The sequence below is a fragment of the Somniosus microcephalus genome, chromosome 13 (assembly GCF_052327205.1).
Source record: "Somniosus microcephalus isolate GS21.2 chromosome 13, FLI_Smic_1.0, whole genome shotgun sequence".
Classification (NCBI taxonomy): domain Eukaryota; kingdom Metazoa; phylum Chordata; class Chondrichthyes; order Squaliformes; family Somniosidae; genus Somniosus; species Somniosus microcephalus.
In genome coordinates this window covers 84,506,809-84,516,623 of record NC_140999.1, presented here as the reverse complement: position 1 = coordinate 84,516,623, position 9,815 = coordinate 84,506,809, and positions in this window count along the sequence as shown.

The following is a 9,815-nucleotide window of genomic DNA, read 5'->3' as shown; positions in this document are numbered from 1 at the left end:
GTAAGTCCAGACCCACTCTGTGATGACCCTGTGGAGCCTTTGTAAGTATAGACCCACTCTGTGACTGCTGCTGTGGAGTATCTGTAGGTCCTCACCCTCTCTGTGACTCCCCCTGTGGAGTCTCTGTAAGTAAAGACCTTCTCTGTGACTCCCACTGTGGAGTCACTGTAACTTCAGACCCTCTCTCTGATGCCCCTGTGGAGTCTCTGTAAGTATAGACCCACACTGTGACTCCCCCTGTGGAGTCACTGTAAGTTCAGACCCACTCTGTGACTCCCCCTGTGGATTCAGTGTAAATACAGACGCACTCTGAGACTCTCCTTGTGGAGTCTCTAAATACAGAACCACTCTGTGACTCCTGTGTTGTCTCTGTAAGTACAGAGCCACTGTGTGACTCCCCCTGTGGAGTCTCTGTAAGTACAGAGCCACTGTGTGACTCCCACTGTGGAGTCGCTGTCTGTATAGACTGAATCTGTGACTCCCCGTGTGGAGTCATGTAAATACAGACCTATTCTGTGACACCTCCTGTGGCGTCTCTGTAATTACAGACCCTCTCTGTGGCTCCCCCTGTGGAGTCTCTGTAAGTCCAGACCCACACTGTGACTCACCTTGTGGAGCCTCTAAGTACAGACTCACTCTGTGAGTCCCGCTGTGGCGTCACTGTAAGTACAGACCCAGTCTGTGACACCCCTGTGGAGTATATGTCAGTACAGACGCACTCTTTGACTGTTCCTGTGGAGTCTCTGTAATTCCAGACCAACTCTGTGATGACCCTGTGGAACCTCTGTAAGTATAGACCCACTCTGTGACTCCCGCTGTGGAGTATCTGTAGGTCCTCACCCACTCTGTGACTCCCCCTGTGGAGTCTCTGTAAGTAAAGTCCTTCTCTGTGACTCCCACTGTGGAGTCACTGTAACTTCAGACCCTCTCTCTGATGCCCCTGTGGAGTCTCTGTAAGTATAGACCCTCTCTGTGACTCCCCCTGTGGAGTCTCTGTAAGTACTGACCCACTCTGTGACTCCCCTTGTGAAGTCTCTGTAAATACAGGCCCACTCAGTGACCGCCCCTGTGGTGTCTCTGTAAGTACAGACCCACACTGTGACTCCCCCTGTGGTGTATATGTAAGTACAGATGCACTCTTTGACTCCCCCTGTGGAGTCTCTGTAGATCCTGATCCACTCTGTGACTCCCCTGTGATGTCTCTGTAAGTACAGATCCAAAGTGTGACTCCCCCTGTGGAGTCTCTGTAAGTACAGACACACACTGAATCACCCGACGGAGTCTCTGATGTGCCTCAATAAATCCGAGACTCGATGTTAGCGAAACAAAACAAGGCTTTTATTGACTTAGAAGGTAACACACAGAGGAGAATGTATCTTCCATCCAGAGGTCTGCCGTACTGGATGTGCTGCAGGCTGGGCCAGCTTACATAGGAGCCAGGTATGGGCAGAGCCCTACACACAGTACAATACAATGGAAATGAAACTGAAACCAACCACAGTCACAGAACTACTGATGAGTGATGAATGGAACATTTCATCACATTCACCCCTTCTATAGATTTAGTCTGTTCGGGGGTTTGATAGTCCTCTGCGACCGACGTGGCTGTTGTGGTGCCGCGGGTGTCGGCTGGGTGTCCCCGGTGGCCTCCTGGGTCTCTGCCGGGGGTGCTGCCAGGGTTGTTGAAGGGGTAGTTGGTGGGGATACCGTTGGTCGATGTTCTTCCGGGGGTGATGAAAGAGTAGTGGGTGGGTAAGAGTTGCTGTGGTCGTTGTTGCTGCTGTTGTCGTGGTTGTTGTCGTTACCGGCTGGGGCGACGTCTTTTATGGACACGGTGTCCTCCCTTCCGTCGGCGTGTCGGACATACGCGTATTGGGGGTTGGCGTGGAGTAGGTGCACTGACTCCACGAGAGGGTCCGTCTTGTGGCCCCTCACATGACTTCGCACGAATACCGGACCTGGGGTGGAGAGCCATGACGGCATGGATATGCCTGAGGTGGATTTCCGGGGAAAGACAAACATTCGCTCGTGAGGCGTGGCATTAGTGGCAGTACACAATAGCGACCGTATCGAATGGAGCACATCTGGGAGGACTTCCTGCCAGCGGGAGATAGGGAGGCCTTTGGTCCTTAGAGCTAGAGTGACTGCTTTCCATACTGTCCCGTTCTCTCGCTCCACTTGACCGTTACCCCGGGGGTTGTAGCTGGTGGTACGGCTCGTGGCGATCCCCCTGGACAGCATGTACTGGCGTAGCTCTTCACTCATGAAGGACGCCCCCCTATCCGTATGGATGTAGCTCGGCATACCGAACAGGCAGAACAGGCTGTTGAGGCATTTAATGACCGTGGCGCTGGTCATATCTGGGCAGGGGAAGGCGAATGGTAAACGAGAGTATTCGTCCACAATGTTCAGGAAGTAAACATTGCGGTCGACAGACGGGAGGGGGCCCTTGAAATCTAAGCTGAGCCGCTCAAAGGGCCGTGTAGCTTTGATTAAGTGGGCTCTATCTGGGTGGTAGAACCGAGGCTTGCACTCAGCGCAAGTGCGACAGTTCCTGGTCAGGGACCGAACTTCCTCAATCGAGTAGGGTAAGTTGCGGGACTTTATGAAGTGGAACAGCCGCGTGACCCCTGGGTGGCAGAGGTCATTGTGGAGGGTCTGTAGCTGATCCCCGGTGGCGCTGGCACACATCCCTCGTGAGAGGGCGTCGGGGGATTCGTTAAGGGCCCCTGGCCGGTAAATGATGTCATAATCGAAGGTGGAGAGCTCGATCCGCCACCTAAGAATCTTATCATTTTTAATCTTCCCCCTCTGTTTATTATTGAACATAAACGCTACCGACCGCTGGTCGGTAAGTAGGGTGAAGCGTTTGCTGGCTAGGTAGTGGCGCCAGTGGCGCACTGCCTCCACGATGGCTTGGGCCTCCTTTTCTACGGAGGAGTGTCTGATCTCGGGCCCTTGGAGGGTCCTCGAGAAGAAAGCTACGGGCCGCCCCGCCTGGTTGAAGGTGGCCGCCAAGGCAAAGTCAGACGCATCACTTTCCACTTGAAAGGGAGTGTTCTCGTCCACTGCCTGTAGCGTGGCCCACTCAATATCCTGCTTAATGTTTTTGAAGGCGGCATGGGCCTCAGCAGATAGCGGAAAAGAGGGTGCTTTCAAGAGGGGGCGGGCTTTGTCGGAGTAGTTGGGGACCCATTGGGAATAATAAGAAAATAACCCCAGGCACCTTTTCAGGGCTTTGGGAGTGTTGGGCAGGGGCAGCTCCCGTAGGGGGCGCAATCGGTCGGGGTCTGGTCCGATTTCCCCATTCTCCACCACGCTGCCTAGTATGCAGAGGCGCGTGGCGTTGTAAATGCACTTGTCCTCGTTGTAGGTGAGGTTGAGTTTTTGCGCGGTTTTCAGGAACCTCTCGAGGTTCGAGTCGTGATCCTGCTGGTTGTGACCGCAGATGGTGACGTTGTCGAGGTAGGGGAAGGTTGCCTGCAAGTGGTGGTCATCGACCATGCGGTCCATCTCCCTCTGGAAGACCGAGACCCCATTCGTCACCCCAAAGGGGACTCTGAGGAATTGGTAGAGGCGTCCGTTCACCTCGAAGGCGGTGTACGGGTGGTCCTCTGGTCTGATAGGGAGCTGCTGGTATGCTGACTTGAGGTCGATGGTGGAGAACACTTGGTATTGGGCGATTTGGTTCACCATTTCTGATATGCGGGGTAGCGGGTAGGCGTCTAGTAGGGTGTACCTGTTGATCGTTTGGCTATAGTCGATCACCATCCGTTTCTTCTCGCTACCCCTTACCACTACCACTTGGGCGCGCCACGGGCTGTTGCTGTGTTCAATAATGCACTCTTTCAGCAGCCTCTCCACCTCGGTCGCGATAAACCGCCTGTCCTCCCAGCTGTACCTCCTGCTTTTGGTCGCTATTGGCCGGCAGTTAGGGGTAAGGTTCGCGAATAGCGAAGGCGGCTTTACCTTCAGGGTAGCCAGACCGCACACTGTGAGGGGCGGCTGGGACCCACCGTAATTGAGCGTGATGCTTTGGTGGTAGCACTGGAAATCCAGGCCCAAGATCACGCTCGCACATAGATTCTTCATGATTAATACTTTAAAATTATCATATACAGTTCCGTTAATGGACAATTGTACCGTGCAGTAACCCATAATGGTCGATGTCTGGGTTTTATCAGCCATAGAGATGGTACCCCGAGTAGGGACCACCTTTAGGGAGAGTTGTTGTACCAGTTCAGGGTGGATAAAACTCTCCGTGCTTCCACTGTCAATTAAACATTTAACCCTGCACCCGTTTACCTCGATGTCCACCATTGATTTGGATAGCGGGTGCGGCCTGGTCTGGTCCACTGTGACCGATGCCACTGTAGGGCCCTGATCGAGACAAGATGGCGTCCACGCTGTCTGCTCACAAGATGGCGGACCCCACGAGGTCGGGCAAGATGGTGTCCAAGATGGCCACTCCCACGGTGCACACGCGGCGGTGGCGGGTTTTCCGGCGGGGTTCCCTCTGCACACCTTCCCGAAGTGCCCCTTCTTACCGCACTTAAAGCAGGTGGTGCCTTTCGCCGGGCATAGGTTTCTGGTGTGCTTCGGCTGCCCGCAGAAGTAGCAGTTGGATCCCCGACGCGTCGCGGCTGTCGTAGGGCTTCTGGGGGGAGAGCGGGGCCCCGACGGTGTTGGGCTGCCGGGCGGGGAAGATGCCTTCCAAGATGGCGGCGCCCTTGGTGCACACGTGGCGGCGTGGACGGCGCGGGCTGAAGAGTAGGCGTCCGAGTTTCTCTGGGCCACATCCAGGGATCGTGCTGTGTCCGCAGCCTGTTTCAGGTCCAATCCCGTTTTTTCAAGCTGTCTCTGCCGGATGTAAGTGGAGCTGAGGCCTGTGATAAAGGCATCGCGAACAAGCTCGTCAGTGTACACTGCGGCTTTTACATCTTGGCACTTGCAGTCTTTGCCAAGCGTTTTCAGGGTGCCTAGGAACTCCTCCACCGATTCCCCAGGTCGCTGTGCACGAGTAGCGAGCAGATGCCTAGCATACACCTCATTCGTAGGCTGCTGGTAATGCGCCTTTAAGATGTCGCAGGCGGCCGGGTGCGTGTCGGCGTCTTGGATGAGGGGGTAAACCCAATTCCGCAGAATTCCGAGTTTCATACTCGCAGCGTCCGTAGCGTCTTTGACGGCTGCGGAATTGTCCAGGAAGAATTCCATACACATAAACCAATGTCCGAAGCGTGCCGATGCGTCCGAAGCATGCTGGTCCAAATCCAAACGTTCGGGTTTCAAGAGTTGATCCATTGTGTTGAAAATTAAGTCAATAAAATTGATGTGCCTCAATAAATCCGAGACTCGATGTTAGTGAAACAAAACAAGGCTTTTATTGACTTAGAAGGTAACACACAGAGGAGAATGTATCTTCCATCCAGAGGTCTGCCGTACTGGATGTGCTGCAGGCTGGGCCAGCTTACAAAGGAGACAGGTATAGGCGGAGCCCTACACACAGTACAATACAATGGAAATGAAACTGAAACCAACCACAGTCACAGGCAGAGAACTACTGATGAGTGATGAATGGAATATTTCATCACAGTCTCTATAATTACAGAGCCGCTCTGACTCCCCCTGTGGGGTCTCTGTAAGTACAGACCCACTCTGTGACTCCCCCTGTGGAGTCTCTGTAAGCACAGACCCACTCTGTGACTCGCCCTGTGGTGTCTCTGTAAGTACAGGCCCAATCTGTGACTCCCCGTGTGGAGTAATGTAAATACAGACCCATTCTGTGACACCACTTGTGGAGTCTCTGTAAGTACAGATCCACGGTGCGACTCCCCCTGTGGTGTCTTTGTAAGTACATACCCACTGTGATTCCCCTGTGCAGTCTCTGTAAGTACAGACACAATCTGTGACTCCCCTGTGGAGTCTCTGTAAGTACAGACACAATCTGTGACTCCCCTGTGGAGTCTCTGTAAGTACAGACACAATCTGTGACTCCCCTGTGGAGTCTCTTTAAGTGCAGACCCACTCTGTGACTCCCCCTGTGGAGTCTCTGTAAGTACAGATCCAAAGTGTGACTCCCCCTGTGGAGTCTCTGTAATACAGACACAATACAATACAATACAAATCGCTTTATTGGCATGATAAGGTACATCTTATGTTGCCAAAGCATCAAAATACATTTATGGTTGAACACATAAACGCGGTTCCATTCTCTGAATCTGAATCCCCGACGGAGTCTCTGTAATTACAGAGCCACTCTGACTCCCCCTGTGGAGTCTCTGTAAGTACAGCCCCACTCTGTGACTCCCCCTGTGGAGTCCCTGTAAGTACAGACCCACACTGGAACTCCGCCTGTGGAGTCAGTGTAAGCACAGACCCACTCTGTGACTCGCAATGTGGTGTCTCTGCAAGTACAGACCCAATCTGTGACTCCCCGTGTGGAGTCATGTAAGTACAGACCCACTCTGTGACTCCCCTTGTGAAGTCTCTGTAAATACAGGCCCACTCAGTGACCGCCCCTGTGGTGTCTCTGTAAGTACAGACCCACTGTGTGACTCCCCTGTGGAGTCTCTGTAAAATACAGACCCACTCTGTGACTGCCCCTGTGGAGTCTCTGTAAGTAGAGACCCTCTCTGTGACTCCCCCTGTGGTGTATATGTAAGTACAGACGCACTCTTTGACTCCCCCTGTGGAGTCTCTGTAGATCCTGATCCACTCTGTGACTCCCCTGTGGTGTCTCTGTAAGTACAGATCCAAAGTGTGACTCCACCTGTGGAGTTCCTGTAAGTACAGACCCACACTGGAACTCCGCCTGTGGAGTCAGTGTAAGCACAGACCCACTCTGTGACTCGCAATGTGGTGTCTCTGTAATTACAGACCCAATCTGTGACTCGCCGTGTGGAGTCATGTAAGTACAGACCCACTCTGTGACTCCCCTTGTGGAGTCTCTGTAAGTAAAGATCCACGGTGTGACTCCCCCTGTGGTGTCTTTGTAAGTACATACCCACTCTGTGACTCACCTTGTGGAGTCTCTCTCAGTACAGACCCAGTCTGTGACACCCCTGTGGAGTCTCTGGGCTGGATTTTGCTAGGGCCGGGGAGGCGGGATTGGAGGCGTGTGGGGGATAAAAATCGCAAAACTGGCGTGCGGGCCCAAACCCGCCTCCACACAATTTTCCTAAATTCGTGTCTGCTGGTCCCGACTCCAATGCACAAGGCCGTTTGCCGACCCCAACTCGGTTCCCCAAGCGGGAATGCAGCACCCGAAGCCCCGGTAAGGCGGCCGAATCCATTCCCATCGGACTTCCGTCCCCAATGTGAATGCCAAGTATTCAGTTATTGAGTTGCCTCCTTGGTTACTCATTTGTCCACAGAAACCACAGAAACCCCACAGTGCAGATAGAGGCCATTTCGGCCCATCGAGCCTGCACCGACACATATCCCACCCGATCCCCGTAACCCCACGTATTTAATCCCCCTAACACTAAGGGTCAATTTTATCATTAAAAAAAACCTAACCTACATGTGCAAACTCCACACAGACAGTCACCCGAGGCCGGATTCGAACCCAGATCCCTAGCGCTGATGAGGCAACAGTGCTAACCACTATGCCACCGTCCCTCTGGTGTTTGGTTACTCTGTTTTCAAATTTCAGTTACTCAGTTGACTTTGTCTTTCTCACTCTGTCTCTCTCAGTGTATGTGAGTGTCTGTGTGTTCCACTGCCGCCCGGCCGAACCGGTTGCAAAGGCCCGCCTTGTTACACGCGAAAACCCCGGGCTCGATTCCGAGCAACGGGCACCCGGCTTCCCGGTGTCGGACTGACTCCATTCCGGTACCGTTGGATGCCCCTTGCCCCTAGCTTGCTCTGGCAGCCGGCGCGTGCAGGCTACCCCTCGCCCCGCCCTCTCAGTGGTCGGAAAGCGGTTTCCAGCCAACGGCTGTACCTCGGCCGGGGAAAGGGGCAGCTACACAAGCCCAGTACTGCTCTGTGCGGCCCAGCCACCCCGTTCAGCTGCCGTTGTCCCCGACCGGATCGGACTTTCCTTCCCGAAGTTATCCCCGATAAGCTGCCGCTGACCGACGACCGACGGCCCAGCAGCCGGTAGGGGACGGCGACACTTTCCCGAACTCGCCCGGGGCCAGCCTGGCAATAGTGTGCGCCAGCGCCGGGGCTTTCCAACGAGCCGTCCCCGACCGAAATCGGACACGGGAGTCGGGAGCGAAAGGCGTTCGACTGGTGCTGGACAACCGGGTCCAAATGCCCGCCCTGTTACACACACGAAAACCCCGGTCTCGCTTCCGAGCGACGGGCACTCGGCTTCCCGGTGTCGGACCGACTCCATTCCAGTACCTTTGGATGCCCCTTGCTCCTGGCTTGCTCTGACAGCCGGCGCGTGCAGGCCGCCCCCTGCCCCGCCCTCTCAGTGGTCGGAAAGCGGTCTCCAGCCAACGGCTGTACCTCGGCCGAGAAAAGCGGCAGCTACACAAGCCCGGTACTGCTCTGTGCGGCCTCGCCACCCCGTTCAGCGGCAGTTGACCATGACCGGATCGGACTTTCCGTCCCGAAGTTATCCCCGATAAGCTGCCGCTGACCGACGGCACCGCAGCCGGTACGTGACTGCGACACTTTCCCGAACTTGCCGGGGTCCAGTCCGATAATATAGTGTGCGCCAGCGCCGGGGCTTTCCAACGAGCCCTCCCTGACCGTAATCGGACACGGGAGTCCAGAGCGAAAGGCGTTCGACTGCCGGCCGGCCAAACCCAGGCAATCTCCCGCCGTTGCGGACCCGCTCCCAGGCAACCGGGTCCAAACGCCCGCCTCGTTACACGCACGAAAACCCCGGGCTCGATTCGGAGCGTCGGGCACCCGACTTCGCGGTGTCGGACAGACTCCGTTCTGGTACCCTTGGATGCCCCTGGCTTGCTCGGACAGCCGGCGCGTCAAGGTGGGTCCCCGCGGCACCGGCTCAGCAGTCGGAAAGCGGTCTCCAGCCAACGGCTGTACCTCGGCCCAGCAAAGAGGCAGCTGCACAAGCCCGGTACTGGTCTGTGCGGGCTCGCCACCCCGTTCAGGTGGCTTTGACCCGGTCCAGATCCGACCTTCCCTCCCGAAGTTATCCCCGATAAGCGGCCCGGTGAAAGACGGTCCGGCAGCCGGTACGTGACTGCGACACTTTCCCGAACTTGCCAGGATCCAGTTCGATAATATAGTGTGCGCCAGCGCCGGGGCTTTCCAACGAGCCCTCCCTGACCGAAATGGACACGGGAGTCCGGCGCGAAAGGCGTTCGACTGCCGGCCGGCCAAACCCAGGCAATCTCCCGCCGTTGCGGACCCGCTCCCGGACAACCGGGTCCAAATGCCCGCCTTGTTACACGTATGAAAACCCCGGGCTCGATTCGGAGCGTCGGGCACCCGGCTTCCCGGTGTCGGACCGACTCCGTTCCAGTACCCTTGGATGCCCCTGGCTTGCTCGGACAGCCGGCGCATCAAGGTGGGTCCCCGCGGCACCGGCTCAGCAGTCGGAAAGCGGTCTCCAGCCAACGGCTGTACCTCGGCCGGGGAAAGGGGCAGCTACACAAGCCCACTACTGGTCTCTGCGGACCCGCCACCCCGTTCAGCGGCAGTTGACCGCGACCGGATCGGACTTTCCTTCCCGAAGTTATCCCCGATAAGCTGCCACTGACCGACGGCACCGCAGCCGGTAAGGGACTGCGACACTTTCCCGAACTTGCCGTGGTCCAGTTCGATAATATAGTGTGCGCCAGCGCCGGGGCTTTCCAACGAGCCCTCCCTGACCAAAATCGGACACGGGA